Below are 19,030 nucleotides of genomic sequence, written 5' to 3' on the forward strand. Positions count from 1 at the left end.
CTCAGATATGAATCTTCCCAAATTTCAGGATATAAGCTTAGTCTTCTGATCCAGAACCTATCTGAACTTGATCCTGAGTAAATGGCTTTTTTTTCCTTGTAATAACTGTGTTAGGAAAAAAAAAAGCACAAATAACCCAAATGAACAGTGCCCCCCCTCTACCTTTTCAAAGTGCAGGGCTGTAAACACATCTGACTCAAGGCCGAACATGTGACAAGATTCACAAGCAGTGATAGCATCTTCTATTAAAGCAACGGATATTGTTAGAAAGAACTTTAGCACACCTCATTTTCTTTGGGACTTACATCATTATAACTGCAACATGCTTGGCATATACATGAACTCACGGGCTCTGAACCCCCAGTGGGTTCCACAGGCACAAACCCATTATCACAATATCCCCCAAACCCCGGAAAAGTTGTCAGGGGGAGGGGAAGGTTTTTATTTATCTTTCTGTTATGGCCTTCGAGTTGAATCTGAGACACAGTATCCAGATTACCCGCTCAGCATGAAAACAAAGGAAATTTTTTTCTTTTTTTATGAAAATGGAGGGGTACTAATGCCTTGGGGGTTGAGGGTGTTTCAAACACCTATGACCATAAATTAGCCCTAAAATACGGGAAGTTGGCAGCCCTGCAATTATCTGATCTCACTCACCCAGTTTAGAAACCAAGCAAAGATGCAAAACTGTGTGGACATTTTATGCTCCCCAGGGCACTGCGTCATTTTGTGCTAGGTAAAGTCTTAGTGTGGCATCTCAAGAGGGAGCTTTTGTTTGTTTGTTTGCACATTGATTTGTGCCTGAGAGAGAGATAACTCAAACACCACATTCTTACTGAGCAAGAGAATTGAAATCTGAAGTTTTGATCCAAATATTTGAAGTGTGAGCCTTGGAGACATAAGGGAGAGGCGAGGTAGAGGAGAGGAAAAATCCAAAACTGAAGCTTAAACCTTTTTATTAGAAGTCATCAGCCTTTCTTTGAGGATTTCAGCCAAATGCTCTTTTGTGGAACAACTGAGAAATTTCAAACAAATCCTTTTGACCAGATACCTTCTTTAGAAGTATGCAAGGCTTTAAGGCAATGAGTACAATTTTTATGAGTCTTATTTGCTGCAGCAGAGGACAGTGACAGGCATGCACACAGCCAAATTCAGTACAGTAACAGAAAACCTTACTGCAAGGGTGACATCTAAGGGGCAGCTATTCAAAGACCCAATACATCTCTTTGAGTCCTTCATCCCAAAGACATTTTGCTTTTGTTTGGAAGGTGCCTTGGCAGCAAGCCACCTCCACCCTCTGCATAGAGGTACTGTATAATGCATTTACACTGCATAGATGTTAAACATGCAAGCACCACTTTGACATATGCCAACTCTCTGATGCTTCTTTGACCACTTACATCTCTGAAGGATGGATATAAATTGGGTGATGTGGCACCACTTTACATCCATATTATACTCACTTTGCACTGGTGTAAAGGCCAGCTCAGAAGACAGGGCAAGCTCAGGCCCACTGTCTTCTAATGGTTCTAATGGTAAGTGTGAGCAAGCATGTGTACGTGTGTGTTTGTGTGCATATATGCAGACAGGATAATCCTCCACATCATTAGGAACCATGTATTAAAGATACATGCTACCTCCTCTTCTACCTGGGTACTCACAGAGCTCTCTAATCCCTGTCACCCACCAGGATGTATTATAACCGTACTAACTAATTTCACAGCCAGTAAATTACAGACATACTCTGCGTATTTTCATCTCATTAGAGAAGGTTAATTTAAGCAGACAATCAACAAAAATACAGAAAACTAGTTTGGAAAGAGGATTTTGCTGTGTCTCTGGCAGACAATGAATTCACAACCCCAACATCTGCCACCAAAAGAGAGAAAATGCTGGAGGAAAAAAAAAAGAAAGAAAAAAGAAAGAAGGAAAGAAACTCATTGCTATTTCCTCTGATGAATGGTGAGTTTCCAATTAGCATTTTAATTACTCAAGCCAGACTTTCAGCTGGCTTGATGATCACAAGAAACTCTATAAGCAACAAGTCATCTTGATTCAAGAACACGTGCTGGGGTAACGCATACCATACTTGTTGGTTTTGCTCTGTGAGCCTTAATTTCTCTCCTAGAAAAATCCTACACCTATAATTATCCTCAGGCTTGTATTTGTGGGCTTATATAGTTTTAGACGCACCTATGTCCTACCCAAGCAAATCCTACAAGACTCCCTACTGAAACTGAATCAGTGTCACATCTTGTAAGAAATATCCTGACAGACTCCACTTTACTTCACCTCCAGGCAAATCCTATAGTAAATCAATCACTGGGACCCTACACATACGAACCCGTATCACCTACCTGTGCAAATCCTACAGCAAATCCATCCTGAAGTATCGCAGACACATCTACTGTGTCCTTTACCTGAGCTAATCCTAGAGCAAACCTGTCCCAGGGGACTGACAGATGGGGCCCTCCCCCCAGGAGGGCTGCTGATGACAACTAAGCCTTGCTGTTTGTTCAAATGAGGGAAAAAGAGCAGGGCATAGTGCTAAACACCTGTGCAGCATTAGAAAATAATATGAGCTCCTTAGGGGGGAGCAACTTCGCTTAGTAAATGAGTATCACGACTTTGACTGTTCTGGTATTTGCACTCAGCTTCTGCACTGCAGTAACCGTGCTGCAGTTTTGCACAGGCCAGGATCCTAATTCAAGCTGGGATTTCAGAAAGCTACTTCACCAGTGTGGCTATTATGGATCATAAAGCTCCCAGTGGATTCACACGTTGGACTGGAGAATGAAATTGCTTCTTGTGAGCTCTGACTCTCATCAGAGTGGCAGAAGAGGAACACATCAAGGCATGGCTCAGCAGGTAGTGGTGGTGCTGTGAGGAAGATTACAGGGATTGTATAGAGGAAATACATATATGTATATCAGTGAATTTCCTCTCCCATTTTGGTTTGCTATTTATGTCCCGGGAAGGCTCCAGTTTCTCTCAAATTTTTATCTGACTTCTCAGCCTCCTGTCTTGTCAAATAAATCCATCATTGCATGTGAAATCTAATCCTTATTTCTTCCCATATTCTACCTCCTGCCTTCCCTTCCTTTCATTCTGAATGAAGATGTCCAAACCCACTTTTTTCTTGCATTTTATGTTATTCTTTCCTCAAGGGTCCAAGCGTGGGCACTGCTCAGTCACTTGGAGAAGCTCCTCCAGGAAGTATGAAGCACCAGGAGCAATAAAGCAACAGCAGAACAGCGTAAATACCAGGGGAAAACATATGATGCCCAGTGAACTAAAGAAACTAAATCACAGAAATATTATCCAACTCCCCCTTCCCCTTAGTGCCCCAGCTGTCTCTCTTCCGCTATTTCCCCTTTCGCTTTTCCTCCTCCAATTCCACTTCTATCCAATCCCTTCTTCCCAACAACAGCAGTTTGGTAGGGTTTAACCGAAGCAGGCAAGTGGAGCACTTCACTTTCAATCTCTGTAAGAGGCCAGGGCACAGAGGAGTTTATTATATCATAAATTAGAACATGAAAACCTAATACATTTTATACATTTGTCAGAGAGAGAGAAAAAAAAAATTCTTTGCTGCCAGGTTCCTCATAGCAAATCTGTCACGTTGGAGAGAGACTGCTGAAATAGAAGTATTTATAGACAGATACAACCCTGGCGTAGAATAACAAAACTTGCTGCTGGCCATTATAGAGCTATATCAGGTGCCAAGATAGAGTTCTGAAGCAATACAGCACGTAGACCCTCTGTAAGCCATCTTAGCTCCTCTTTCATGGGGCTAAAATATAAAATAATACAAAGCACAGAGCTGTGGCAAAGCTGCCACGTACAGAAGAACGGCAGAGATTAAAAGACAAGCTAAGATGTCTCCTCAAGCCAGCAGGGTGATCCGAACGTCCACACAAGGGAGAATAACACCTCCAGCCCAGCAGGCAATGTCAGGGACAAAGCTACCTGTGGCTACTGTGAGTTTTGCAGGCTACAGGTCCAGGGACCTGGGGGGCTCTGCTGGTGTTCGCATTGTATGTCTGAATTTGTCTGGTGCTGCATTATGGAAGAAAGGAAAAAAAGTCAGACCCCCCAAACAGCATAACACAGGAGAGTTTTCTGGGAAATCGGCTCTACCTGCCAGGCACCCAGTCCCTCGGCTTTCTTGCTCTGTGCTCTTCACAAGTGGACGGTCCCATTTCAGCTAAGCCTTTCCCTGGTCCCACTGCTCATCCGGTCCCTACCGCAATTGTGTTTTGCATTTCTGCTGCCTGAAGGACTAAGCTGCTTGGCACATCCAGGGACGACGGCTTTCATATCTCTCCCTGTACAATTCAGAACTCGGGTCAGGAAGGCATTTCCAGGACATAAGCTCCCTTGAAATAGTCAGCAAGTTAGACTTAATTAAGATAAAGAACAGCAAAAAAGCAACCATAATTAAAACTTAAGAGTTGCCTGCACAGATGAGAAACTGAAAGGAGCTAGGTGTTGGAAGGGGCCTTGTGTTTGAAGCTTGTATTCACTCACAGGCAGGTTTTTTTATCCAGAGGGATGTGACTAGCAAGTTGGCAGTGGTGGTTCTCAGACAATAGCTTAGCTGAAACCGCACACAAATGACCTGACATGATACTTGCTCCAGTCTGAACACACCCTCGTGCAGCTGCTGCACTAGTTAGTGAAACATTATAGTTGGTAATTTCTGCTTTTCTCTCTCCCAATCCTCAGGACACAGCTGGAGCTTAGACCTGTGGGACTACTGCTTTTGTGGACATTTCTGCTGGTAGAGGAAGAAGTGTGCCTGAAGACAGCATTGATAGAAGACCCAGGTGTCACAAGAACAGCCATAGGAATCCATCTAACCTAATATTCTGTCATCAGCCAATAGTTAAGAAGAGTTTAGGAGAAAGGCAAGTATATAGTGATTCTTCCCATGAACGATCTTCCAGCCTCTGGAAAATCGTGGGGCAGTGACTCCCTGAGTCCCTTTGCACTTGGCGGTCCCTGATGGATGTTTCTGCCATGACTTTTCTACCCAGGCTACCTGTGCAGGAGTCACTGCATGGACTGTTTTCAGACCTAGGTTACAGACATTCAGATCTTTCCCCCCAACCAGACCCATTTTTAAAGCAGGATTTTGCTCTCTCTACTCTTTGAACTCCTTCCCCTGCTGCCCCCCAGCCCCTTCACTCCTTATAGCAGAATGAATATCTGTAGATCCAGAGAGTGGGGCAGACATTAAAATATACAGCTGTGGAGAGGAGCCAGACTGGTCTGCCGAGCCCTCGTCCACCACAGCTTAGATCCATCTATCTCCAGAGCTTTGCCCAGCTCCTAACATTTTGTCCCGTGCTTCTAGTCAGGGTGTTTTATTTAGGCGCTCATGGAAGCTGCCAGAGAAAACACTCCAAATAAATTCCACTTTTTTCCTCTCTATCTTTTTAGAAACTTTTAATTAGTCCCCGACTCAGCACCATTATTAGTATTTGTTATTAAGTATTAAAATCGTTCACCCCCAGCTCCCTCTCCCCCTGCTTCCCTCTTCCAGCCCTTTGTTTTAATTGTTATATTTTTTCATCAGTGATCAGCCAAGCTTCCCTAATGATCTAGACTCATTTAAAGGGTTTATAACTCCGGCACAAAACTCCAATAAAAAAGCGGCAGACTTGCTGGGAACCCCCTGGGGCTATTCAGCAGCCAGGAACACAAACTCATCTACTACTTGCCTGTTCCCCTTTTCCCTAGCCACCATCACCCATTCTGTCAAAATATCCTCCTCTCCCCCCACAGAAAGCTCTCACTTTCCCTTCACATCTTCTCATGCCCGTTCTTTTTCCCTGGGGATCAGGATAAGAGAGCTGGAAAAAGCCTCGATGAGACACCTGGTGCAACAGCAAATAGACTAAACCCACTGTTTTCCCCAGTCTTCCCCCTGACAATTCCAACACTCCCTTCTCCTCTCAGGAGGAAAAATATAAAGCACCACAGTGAGACTGAAGAAAGAAATGATCTGGCTGTGTATTTCTCCTTGAGTATATTTAGCAGTTGAAAATTACCCCACTAGAGATCTTAAAAGCCTTTTTTATAAATCTGCAAGTCAGCATTGTCTTTTCCTTATTGCTTTTTTCACTTTGCAATAGGTATAGATTTACGCACCGGCCAAAGGGCTGTTTGGCAAACTCTCAGCATCTTGGCCCAGCCTCCCATTAAATACAGATGTTGCTTCCAAATCTGTCTTTAGCCTTGTGTGAAGCCAGGAGTAAATTGATGGGCATCCAGACAGGAACAGAAGTGTGAGCTGCTCTCTAGGCTATAGGTACATTTGTGCTAGGGTCTAATCTGACCTACTGGGCCGCTGGCCATGGACACCAGGCAATTAGCCAGTTATAGGGGCAAACCAAGAGGACACCTCCTCCCTCCAGTCATCCCCTTGTACCAAGCTTTTTGAGGGAAATCTCACAAAAACTGTTCTCTATACCTGTACACACAAAGCCCTTTTGAAATGGAAAGGAAAGAAGGGAGAGTGAATAGTAAAAAGGAAATCAATAAAACCAGGCAATTCCTTGCAGAGGAAGCTGGCTCACATGGGTGGATTTATGTCACCTTCCTTTAGACATCTGCCATGTGTATGCCTACATCTGAGCTAGTCACCCTGGGCTAGTCACTCTATACACAATAGGGAGAATAAGCACATTTAACATCCTAGTTATCCTGCCCTTATAACCCAGCTGAATTCTGACCCTTTCACACGGAACCTCCCCTGCCCAGTTGTTTCAGCTGATACATTTGCCACCCGCTTCCATTTCAAAATTATTGAGCAAATGATGACATTAAATGGTCTTGCTTTGAAGTCACTATTACTCTCAGATATGTGCCTGACAACATTACAACCGCAATGGCCATCTGAGTCACAATTGTACTGATACAATCTACAAGGATTCTTTTGTGCTAACATGAAAGGGGCTCTGCTGAAAGGCCCATCAATGTGTTCAGTCATCTTCAGAAAGCCGGAATCATTTGGTGGGAATAGGCAGTTGGAGCTCTTCATTTAGTCATTTGAAAAGGACAGTCTCCCAAGGTACTTTAGCACTGTCCTCCCAAGTGTGCCCACAGGACTTCACAGCCACAAGACTTCTAGAGCTGCTTGAGATAATTTGACATAAATTTCTCATCAACAGTTTGAATTTTGGGGAGGGAGATAAATAGAAGAACAAAGCAAAAAAAAAAACAACCCAAAACTGACAGTATTTCATGAAAGGTGGAAAAAAACATACTGCTGTTTTGGGGTGTTTGAACACTACTAACAGGTTTTAAACTTGGGCTGAAAGTGCAGTACATGAAGCAGGGTCTGTGGAGAATGCCTGCAATTAGAGAACTGGTTGGTGATACAAAGCTGTCTTCTCCTTGTTTCCAGCTGCTACATTTAATTAAAAGGAAGCTAAACAATCCATTACATTAAATTACTTTCTGAACGTTACTTTTCCACATAGGCAATTGCAATAGTTGCCACAGGGACATTATCTGACCACAGATTGGAAAAGAGATAACCATTCTGGAAATTATTCCACTCTTGCACTGAAATATCACCCAGAAGCCCTGGTCAGGAGTCACTCCCCACTGTGTGAGAACTACAGAAGCTGGTGTGGATTTACTGGCGGGTGAGGGGCATTAATGAACTGCATTCCCAACCTCATCTCATTTGTTCCTGCATCATGTCACATGATGAGGATGCCAAATCACTATGGTGTCCTGGCAACTGAAATGGGTTTCTTTCATGTTTCCCCCTCTACCCTCTGTCAACTTCACCATTGAATTTGCAGCTAATAAAACCACATGACAGTAAGACAGTCTCTACCTCGGCTGGTTTGCAGTGCAAGTGCTCATGGAAAAACATGAGATGAGAGAAAGCTTTATGCAACCCTGAATTCCATCTACTGAATTTAAATGTTGTCCATGTGATGGAAAAGCTGGGAAAACTTCCTGATAGTTTCCGACCATAGCATGGAAGTCAATTTGTGTATAGCTTGTGTCAGTCTCTAATCTGGAAAAATACTTCCCTGATACTAGAAGCCAAATAAGCCAGGGATACCTTGACTAGATTACATGGAAACCATATATATAGGACAGTTCCTTGTCCTGTGGACATTCTACTGTCCTTTTGTTTCTTGTTGGGAGAAGGACTAAAAGACTCGGAGTCCTCCTTACTTCCTCAGCATAGCATTGACATTGCACCAGGCCTCTAACTGATCAGGTTACTTAGCATATTTTGCCTCCTGGAAAGGAGCTGCAGTTCTTCCCTAGGAACAAAACCAGTGTCCAACCACTCCAGCAGGGAAGGAAGAGATGGGGGTTAAGGTCTGTCTCTGACTGCTGTTGTGCACTGCAGGCCTGTCCCTGCCATGTGACCCTTTGCCATTTGTAAAATGTTAGATTCTCAAAGCAAACTGGACTATCAAAGCATGACTGGCTTGCAGCAAAACCAACATGGATTGACTTCAGGAACAGAACTGAACTAAAACAACACGCTGGCTCAACTCTGCCTCCTCTGTCACAATTGGGCCTTATTTTCTGCACTCCACACCATTTTCCCCTCAGAAAATTGTTGCCAAGTGGCCATTTTGAACACGGTTCAGTGCAGATTGTTAAAGGAGAGACAGGCTTCCGCTCTTGTCTTGCAGACTATTTTTGCTTTATTCCCCATTTCAGACAAAAACATTCAGAGGGTAAGTATCTGTTTACTGTTTGTGCATAATGCATTATGGTATGAAATTGTCTCTTCTTCACTCATTTACAGCATTTGAGCATCATACCGTGATGACCTCACAGCAGCAACATGGACCTTTATGACCACGAAACTCTATTACTATCATTCTCTCTCTTAGCTGGCCTTCCAGAAGTAAAATGCCATTGGCTTCAGTTAGTTCAGTACACAGCAGGAAATGTGTTCACTGGTTGGAACCAGTGTGATTGCTTCACTCTGCCTCGCATTTCCCTGCTTAGCTGCCTATAAACTGCTGGAGTGGATTTTTAGTTACCAATGACCTCTCAACCCAAGCTGCATTAGCTAAGTCATTCAGCAGTCTCATCCAGACAAGTATCTTACTCAAATACCTGACATCTTTTGAAGTATCCCTTTCATTCTCTGAATTTGAAAGGCATGAGGAGCACAGGACTAGAGTCACAGCTTAGGCCAACGGTCATGAGAGAGGGGGCATTACCAGAGCAGGATGAAGGAAGGAAGCTTGAGTTGTATCCAGACTGTATCATGGTCACAGAAAACACCAAGTTTTTGTTTTACAGAAAAAACAATACCAAGTAAACACCCACATGAATGCACTCATTCCCCCTAGCTCATGTCTTCGTACAAAGAAGTTCATCCTATAGTTCTACAGAATCAAGAAAATCTCATCTAACTTTGTTGATCCAATTTTCCATGAACTTCTTTAAACCCCTTCCAGCAATACAAGCTATTCCTCACCAAAGCTCTCAGCCTCTTCTTAAATGTCAGTGGTCATCATACTGGACCATATTCATATCTGTAGTTCCTCAACAGCACCAGGCAAAGATAGAGTGAAAAGAATGATGGTTTTTAAGTCCTATAGTCAGGTCCTCAATGTTCTCAGCATCAGACTCCAGCCTGCAGAAGTGTGATTCATAGTCTAGTTTCCCATGTGGTCATACCAGATGGTTGGCTCAAAACCCATCATTTCTTTACAGCAAAACTCACTAGACACAGACAGTAACCATAAGAAATGTTAGATACTTGAATCTTGCATAATTTAGACTGCCAACACCCATGCAAAAGATATTTTGCCCTATTACTTATGTTAGCTCTTCAAGGATGGTTTCTTTGCTGAATATGTCCTGAAACATTTCAAGGCAATGATAAAAATAAACTCTTACAGTTACCCTGCATCTTGTCATTCTAAAAGATCTTGTTGTTACTTGTGAACATTGATTGTCAAATTACATTCAGGGATCGTTTCATAGCCTAGCAGTCCTGCTTCCAAGGTGTGTCTGAAAGTAGCAAAGCAGAACAACAAATTTTATGATATTTCATTGTCTACGGCCAATATTGCAGAATGCTCTGGCATTTGTGAAGGGGTGAAAACTCCAATTATGTCACATTGTACCTTCTACAAAAGAATTAGGAACACAGAGTAAGTTCCTGCCCTGGTGAAATTGTGAAGGGAATTCTAGAGATGACATGATTCAGTAAAGCAAATCAAAATTTAGGAAGGAGACGGTATGTTGAAAACAATCACGTTTGGAAAATCTGGCACTGTATATTTAGTGACCACAAGAGGTCAGGACATCAGTTTTCCACTGCATCTTAAAAGCAACACATCTGAGAGCCTGGTGCCAGAATATTATTTTAGGTTTGATTCCTCAGTTAGGAAGCTTCATCTTTACCCTTTCCTCAGCAGCATCTTTTATATGTTTCTTCAGCAGCAGGGGTTACTGCAAAAGCAGCAGTCCTCCATTCTCTGCACTTGCTTCCAGTAGCATATTACTCAGGTTTGTGCTTCATCAGGTTCTAGGTCTTGATCCTCAGTTTGAAGCTATACAATAGTATTACACTTTTTACCAGAAGCCACAATCAACAGTTCCACTTCTCTGGCACAACGAGACTCCATTCATTAAGAATAAAACCTGATGGTGACACAGCTGTCTCAGGTGTCACCCAGCGTTGTAGTGTTTCCTCCTACAGAAACTGTTAAGCGTCACAAACCTCCCTTCTCTCCCTTCCAAGTGCACTCTTACACATGAATAAAGGTCAGTATATGAGACAGTAAACATATTTCAACTACAAAATAAGACACTTCTGTGCAAATACAGTTCTCCCTCTGCGAACGGGCTACACAAGGGAGCCAGAAGAAAAAAAAAAAGTACCTGCTAGATCGTTGCCTCATCATTTCATGCTTCCCAGGAAGGTTCTGGGCTATCCCTGTACAGGAACTATATAAAATCCTACACTCTCATCCTCTGAGTACCATTTTCTGCAGCACCTCTTTTTATTTATTTACTTTTTCTAGAAAGTGTCTTGTCCAAGCACTAACTGGGCTTGACCCAGTTTAGTATGTAAAAACAGATGAGATCACTGCCTGCGCTCATAGGCAATGAATTTTTCATACGCAGGCTTGTTTCACTGCAAGGCCCAGCCTCGCTCCCCTTCTCCAGCTGCAGCATGTCCCCTTTAGTGGGCTCTGCTTTGAGAAATGTGTTTCTTTGTTTACTTTGCATGGTGCTGAGGAATGCCATTTTTTTAAAGTTATTAAGCTACTTCTAGTATAATACCTCTAAATGCCAATTCCGTGAGAGGGAATTTTAACTTGGTTAATCTGACACAAATGAAAAACTATTCAAGGCTTGAGATGACTGCAAAGTTTAGTGTCACAGCTTTTTCAGGAGAAAAAAAGGGTTCTCAGCAAAATTACAGTTGAAAACTACAAGTTATTTATTTCATTTTAAAAAAAGTGTTGGGCATATTTTAAAGAAACAGTAGCAACAGTTCTTTTTAAACTGGCCTCCGTCTGAACCACCTAACAGCAGTAAACACAGCCCTGCCTCGGTGTCGCAGGGTGTTTGGGGCAGAGAATGGCAGGAAGGCTGGAGAGCGTTCTCCTTCCCTAGGTTGGGCAGTCAGTACCTATTCCTCTCTAATGTGAGGTGTATCCTGTATGCTTGCTCTTGGACAAGATGGAAATGCTGTGGTTCTCTTAAAAGCTAAACTTCAATTTTAAAAGGCTGTCATAATTTCTGTGACTATTATCTGCAGAAAAAAAACAGGAAAGAGAAGCTAACTGTGATACAGAGACCTCTCCTACAGACACTCAACTTTCTGAGGCTATTCCTGTGATGCTGCTGTTAAAGGACCATCCATTGGTTGTCCAAAACCATTACACCTGAGTTAGGGGCATCTTGGAATGATCCTAGTCCTAAAACTCTTCTTTCGCTTTGCATGGCTTGAGGGCAGAAGGGCAGAGGGTCTGCCAGAGCTCAGTCATGCCAGAGCTCAGAGGAGCAGGGGCAGCTCCCCCCAGGACAGCATTAGGCCTGTGAAGAAGCTGTGCTTCTTCAGGGAGATAGCTGACCAGGAGATTAGAGGACCTTTTTCAGAACTTTGCTGTGATCTGGATGAATCTCAGCACCCTTTTCTCCTTGAGGGAGTGAGGATATTTGTGCATGCGTATATTTGTGCATGTGTACGTGTCTGCGTGTGTGAATAGTTTTCACTTCTCAGCGCCGGCTGCAATAAATGGGCTGAAGCTTTCCTCTATGTTTTGCTCCAACAGCCATGTATCAGGTTTTCCACAACTGAACCGAAACCCATGATTCATAATCAGTTTCGTTTGCAAAATGTTCTTCTAATTGATCAGACGGAGACCAATTTCAGTGTGGGAAACTGAACCCTGAGAAAATTAATTACCCGCCAGGCTAAACCCATTTCCTTTGGCCCAAGTACAGCTTATTGTACGTTACTGAGAGATGACCTAGCTGTCTAGAGAAAGGCAATGCTATAATTCTTTCTAGGACGCACTACACTGGTAACAGATAAAGTGGTGCCGGCTGAGGGCACTGGCTCTGCAGAGGGGGGAGAAAGCATAGGGGAAAGGGGGAAACGGATAGTAAATACATGGCAAAAGGCTCAGAGGGAGGAGGGATAACAGAAGATAAAAAATACATATATACCAATTTTAAAACCCAGAAGTCTCCCAGGGATTAGTGACTACAGAGTTTGCCTTTGGGGACAAGGATTTTTAACATTCACTGCGCATATTTGGTACTCATTTTATACCTGTTCGATATGGAAGGATGTCACAGACCCTGAGCAAAAGGCATAGATGGAGAGCAAGTTTTCACCGTGGCGCTCTGGTAATGAGGCTAGAACGCTTAGCAAGTCTCCACAGCCTCAGGGAGGGAAGGCTTCGAATAAATGCCATAACTGAGCAGAAAGCATCAGGGAGTAAAAGTATGCTCTTTCCTCCTTGAGGCTGAGGACATGCAGAAGATCCAGGGACTCACGCGTGTCTCCAAATGAATGCGAATGAGAGTGTTGCGCGCTAATGCAGCATAGCCCATCGAATCTTAGCATGTGGAAATTAATGCTCTTACAACTGAATGCCATTCCCTTCAGTTACAAGGGCCCCTGACATTAGGATACCAATCTTAAAGCTCTCAAAGACAGGAGGTGTTACAGATTTTTTAATTAAAACCAACTGGGTAAGGAAAGTAGCAGTAGTATGTCCCATTCTATGAATGGATAAATTAAGGCTCACAGCAAAAAAGACAGACGTGGAAACTGTGCAGAGAGCAGATTTAAGACTAAAATTCTAATGAGTGCTATAGTGACAGTCCCTGCCACAAGCCACTGCCAACTTCCAGGCTAGCAAAATAACCACAGAAAGAACATGGCTCTCCTTCATTTTAGACTTCGTCTCCAAGCGCCTAACATCACATTAGTGTTACAGGATACTCAGTCCTGCAAGCCCCACAGAGTAAGAGCCAGCTACTCTCCAGCTGCTCCCGGTTAATAGAAATCCTTCCTTGGCCAGATCCCAGCACAGGAGAAAAAGGATTTATAGCCAGAGTAAAATTAATCAAAGAAAAAGGACAAAGGTTTATCGACAGCCAGAACTTTTCAAAAGCAAAGAAGTTAGTGATGTCTCGGTCTAACAACGTTCTCTTGCTTTGGAGACCCCTCAATGCAGATTGCTTGGAGAATACCTTGCCTTGATGAAGTTTTAACTCTTTGATTTATGAAAGTACAGGATCTGGACTGCGGTGTATTTGTTTGAAAACTTCATATCCAAAGAAAATAACACCTCCATTGCTGCTATACTTTTATTAGTGTCTGTTTGGATTAGCTCTGGATTTCTGTGGAGCCCTGGGTAAATTCAACATACTTGGGAAATGAAGGTGGAGTAGAACAACCTCTACAAATGTGGATGTCAGGCTTCTTCAAAGCCTTGGGATACAAGGATCATGAAGCTGGCTTAAGGCTCTTAGCCTGCTTTCCTCCTCTATCCACCTCGTTTTTGCTCCAAGCAAAAGGATGAAGTAACTGAGAATCAGGCCCAATGTATTTCTCAAAGGAAAATATAATCCTACAGCAATTCCTAATGGTACACTGTGGAATTTTCCCCTCAAAACAGGATATTCCTTTTAACATACTCTGCATCAGAGACCTCTGTTCCCGAAAGCTTGAAAGCTTCAGGGCTCCATGTCCCCAGTAAGTCAGTTGGGAACAGGAGGTAAACTGCTATGGAAGAGGGAGGAAAACCTTTGTGCCAGTAGTGAAGAAGTATGGAAATGAGCATGTAAGAAAGAAAACAAAAAAAAGCTTCCACTAAATTTATAATATCTGGATAACACTTAATCTATTTAGGACCTCTTAATTTGGTTGTGACACAGGCAGGAGTGTGGTATAACTGGAAATCAAATGAATGAGATAGAGCAGGAAATTAAAATGCACGGAAGCTGGTCCATTGATGTTTATAGATACTGTTAGTTTCCGATAGATCCTGATAGTCTGCTAAGTAAACACCACACTGTCTACCTATTACAAATAGCAAGATATACAAATAATGTTTTAATATTATCTTAAATAAGACTGTCCATGAGACATTTCTTACACTTCCCATTTTGTTACTATGAAAAAACACAGATGTACCAAGAAAAAGTGTTACATATCTTTGTACTCCAGTAAAGTTTCAGGTATTTCAGTCAGGCAAAGCCCACAACCCCAACAACATGAACAAGAATTCAGTTTTTCAAGTATCTAGGCAATTTCATTCATGAATCTAACGTATGGTATTATACAGTATCACTGATGCTAATGTACATTAAAAAAAAAAAAATCAGTGAGACAAAAACTAAGTTAAATATCAGGTTAGAAAGGTGGCTACTGTGGAGAGGTGCCATGAAAAATGTGTCCTAAGCAGGGATTGGAAAAAGAAGAGAGGAATTTTTTGGCTTATGTGCACGTGTTCCATCAAGTCAAAACCAAAAGAGATCTGCATGGGAAGATGTGCAAGCATTTGGGTTACCCAACTGGATGGCAGCTGTCACATCAGATTGTCTAAGCGTTGGCAGAGCTAATAAGCCGTATGGTAGAAAGGATGACCTCCCAAACATAGGAGGGGATGTCACTGTGGAGGGCAGTGAAAGTAGGGAAATAGGAAAGGGATCAGATGAAAAGAAAAGGGCCATGAGACTATGACCAAGATAATAGTTAGCAATACACGCCTTTGCCCAGTCAGCCTCAGCATTTGACCCTGTTGAAGGGAAAGGTCTCAACGCTGCAGTTTTCCTCAAACCACAAGAGAGTTTTTCCCATAGGAAATTCTCTCCCCTAGAAGTGTATCTCCTCTAAGGCAAAAGATGACTGTCAGAAATGTTTGGAAATAAAATGACCCAGATTTCACAGTTCCTTGAATCTCTTGCATCAGAAATCTTTTTTTTTTTTTTTTTTTTTGCCCTTTTAATGTACTCAACTGCACTCTTCTTCCATGGGCACGACAGGAATGCTCCAATGTGGTGAAGAAATAATGTCTTTGGCTGAAGGATGGGAGTTTAGAGTTCTCTGAATTGAAATACCAGCCTTGAAGGGGGCAAATCCCATTTATCTCACGGCTTTGATCCCATTCTTCTTTTACAGATATCTTTGTGGCTCTGTGCAAGTATAGAAACACCCAAGTGAATGTGAGTTTTGTCAGTTCAATATGCTACCATCCATCAGCTGAGTTGCCATAACAAAGTTTGTGCCAACACTTAGCCCTCAGTCCCTGGAGAAATTGCAGAACAGTGATGCTTGGCTTCAGCTTTCCTTTTCTATGCTTCTCTTGTCCCTCATCCTTTCTTTTTTTTTCAGTGGAGAAAGAAAGAAAAGAAAAAATATATATTTAACAAAATAAGCTTTCTTCAAAAAAGGTGTATTCTAAATTCTCGTTTGTTTTAACATCTGGAAAAGACTTGAGGAAAGATCAATTCACTGAAAAAAACCTCAAGAACACAGTTTGAGGGAAACAGTGACTCTTCTGGAGAATGTTGGTCCAAGTGCAGCTCACCTGGCCATTTATCCGGTGTCCAGTGGGGGGAGGGGGGGGAAGGAGATGAGATATTACTCCATTATAATCCAGAATTTATAATTCATACAATGCCAATGAAATAATGATAAACGACTGAATTGTTCACAAAGGCCATTCTTCATACTTTAGCCAGTTTTTTAAACCTTTTTTTCTTTTCTTAACTTTCTCTTAATGACTCCTCTCCTTGCCTTAGCGTCCCTTGCAGCAAGTTGGCAGAGGAGCCCTGAAGAAATAGAAAACAGAACAAACTATACTTGTGTGAGAAGCCTAAAACTCTCTTTCTGTTCACATGGACATCCAAGTGTGCACGTGTGAATCTAAGTATGTATGTAACCAGCTTTCTATGTATGCATCCCTCTACTTTCTGATCTGTTTAAGGTATCATATGGTTATGGTCTTGTCGTGTCACTTGTCTGCACTCTAGTTTCCTCCTCTGTTCAGTGGACACGATGAGTAGGGGTAACGGAGGATTGTAGTTTATTATACACCAATTCTTTGTGAGTTCTTGCATGTCGACTGCTCATTTGAATCCACAGAAGCAAACCACTACTCTACGAATACTTGGCATGGAGGGTGAAAGCTTTGCAGCTCCTGGTAATTCACCCGGCCCTGCATGGGCAACAGTTGTTCTTTATCCCTGGAAAAGGCAAGCAGTGGATGATCAACTGCTGGAAACAGGATAAGGTGACGAAATTGCACCTTGAAGAGCTACAGTTCTGTTCTTAGATTGATCATGAGTGGTAGAAGTATTAGTCATCCCTTGCTCTGAGCTGTTGTAAAGGGGTAATCTACACCTGAAGAAAAACTGGTAAACTTCACAGCATACAGATAAATGGCTAGATGGCTAGATATATTATATACAAAAATAATAGTTCAAAATTATTCTTCTATTTTTGACCTCCTTTTCAAAAGTCCTGAGCATTCATTTCAGTGGAACGTGCTGGGGGAGCAGTCCTTTGGGGAGTTAGTCTACATGCAGCTGTGTGGACTTAGAGACCTATATTTGCAATCTTCGTTACATATATTTGGAAAGGTGAGAAAGCACCAGCCAAGGATGATTTCTAAAGGTCGAACTTTTCTTTTTGCTGGAGCTTTCCTCTTCTGCCTGCTTTTATTCCCAGGTACTCCCTAAGGACAGACTGAAACTCCACAGCTCCAAGCAAATCCTTTGTCCTGCCTAATCATTGTCAGCAGCCCAAAAGATGAGATAATGGGGACCCATCTTGGGGACTCCAAGATCCTGATTGTTCAGAAAGGTCAGAGAAAAACTAGGTTTCTAATCTTTGCAAAAGAAGAGATTAGCATGCAGCCTTGCTGAGATGTGGAAAAGAAAAACTCTGAAGGGAAAAAGAGAAGAAAGGTAATATAAGGCTATTTGGGTTTGATTTTGATACAAGGAGCTAGGAGTCAAGAAACAAAGCCATGACACTGAAAAGAATGCAGGAAAAAAAAACTCCTGGGCAGAATACGCTACTGAATGCAGTGGCAGCATAAGGAGCAACTGGGAAGAAATATGAAAAGACACACACTATGGGGACAAGAATATTCTGGGATAAAACTAGTCAAGGAGATCTTTATTTCTCCAACATTCAAGGTCGCCAGCCTTTAACTCTGGTACCTGTGGGAGACTAGAATCATAGCTGATGTGGCTGAAAATAAGAGCATAAGTTATTTTAATACTTCTGGAATGGGACAGATGATAGAAATAATGGACGGGATTTCTCTCCTATTAGTCCAGACACCTTAAAGTTGATTGACAAGACTCAGCTAATTTTCTCTGTAATCCATAGAGAAATCACCACCTGTGAAAGGCAATTCGACCCATCTTAAAAGGGGTGACTAATGCAGAGGGGAGAGATGAATCGACTCCAGAGGTGCTCATCTGTGTTCACTGATTAAAGAAAGAATGCGCCAGGTGATGAGTTTGGAATAAAGGCAAATCTCCTAATAAAGTGAGAAGAATCCCACCCAAGACTCTGCGCTGAGTCCTTCTGGCTAAGACATGCTGGAAGCACAGAGGCTTCTGCTCCACAGCCTCATCTCATGTCATCAGTTATGGGAGGACCAGAGAGTGCAAAAGCAGAGATCAAATGCGAACAGCTACATCCACAAATTCACCTTGTCTAGCATTATTCAACTTTGTAACACTTAGATGATAAAGGAGCAGGTTAGGGATCGTGATTCCGATTCCAGTTTTGCAGATCTTTTGGCAGTAGACAAGGGAAGCGTTTGGGGCCAAAGACTTCAAAAATTCAGGCCCAGATCTCAAGCATTTGAGACTTTAAGATATTTTATGCAGGAAGTTTGGCTTGAACTCATCTTTAGTAGCTGCTAAAATCAAACAGAATCTCCAAACCGTTGGAAGTATTCCTAGTGCAAGAAATTACCAATTTCCATATTTCTGTTGCTCTTGATGTTTTTGACACTCAGGAACAAACTGTCTTCATTTAAATGAGATGAGAAAAGTATCTCCTGCAAATTATGCCATTTCTTTTCTCCATTATGTTTTTCTGCATCTTCTGGCAGCACTGTTACAAAACCAACAGCAAACGGTCGAGTGCAACAGCAAAGACAATAACTTTAATGGAAAGAAATTGGGAAGTGGGAGATGACACAGATTGCATTAGAAAAAAAAGTGAAATAATATTTAATTTCCCTGGTCATAAATAATCTGTCCGCCCACATTACAAGCACATCAGAGATGACAGGAGAAATAGTCAGTGACATGAGAAAATATCATTATTTCTTCATTAAATGTTTTTATATTTTTATAAGGGGAAAAAATTAAAAAGCACCCTGACAAGCAGAAGGATAACAGCTGAAGGGCTATTGAAGAAATGAATTGGACTGTGTAAGTGTACAGATGCATAACTCAAAAAGAAAGCAAATCTGTCATAGACAAAGCTTTGACTATTGTTAGAATCAACTTCCATCTCAAA

Source organism: Apteryx mantelli, chromosome 21 (genome assembly GCF_036417845.1).
Source record: "Apteryx mantelli isolate bAptMan1 chromosome 21, bAptMan1.hap1, whole genome shotgun sequence".
NCBI classification, from domain to species: Eukaryota; Metazoa; Chordata; class Aves; order Apterygiformes; family Apterygidae; genus Apteryx; species Apteryx mantelli.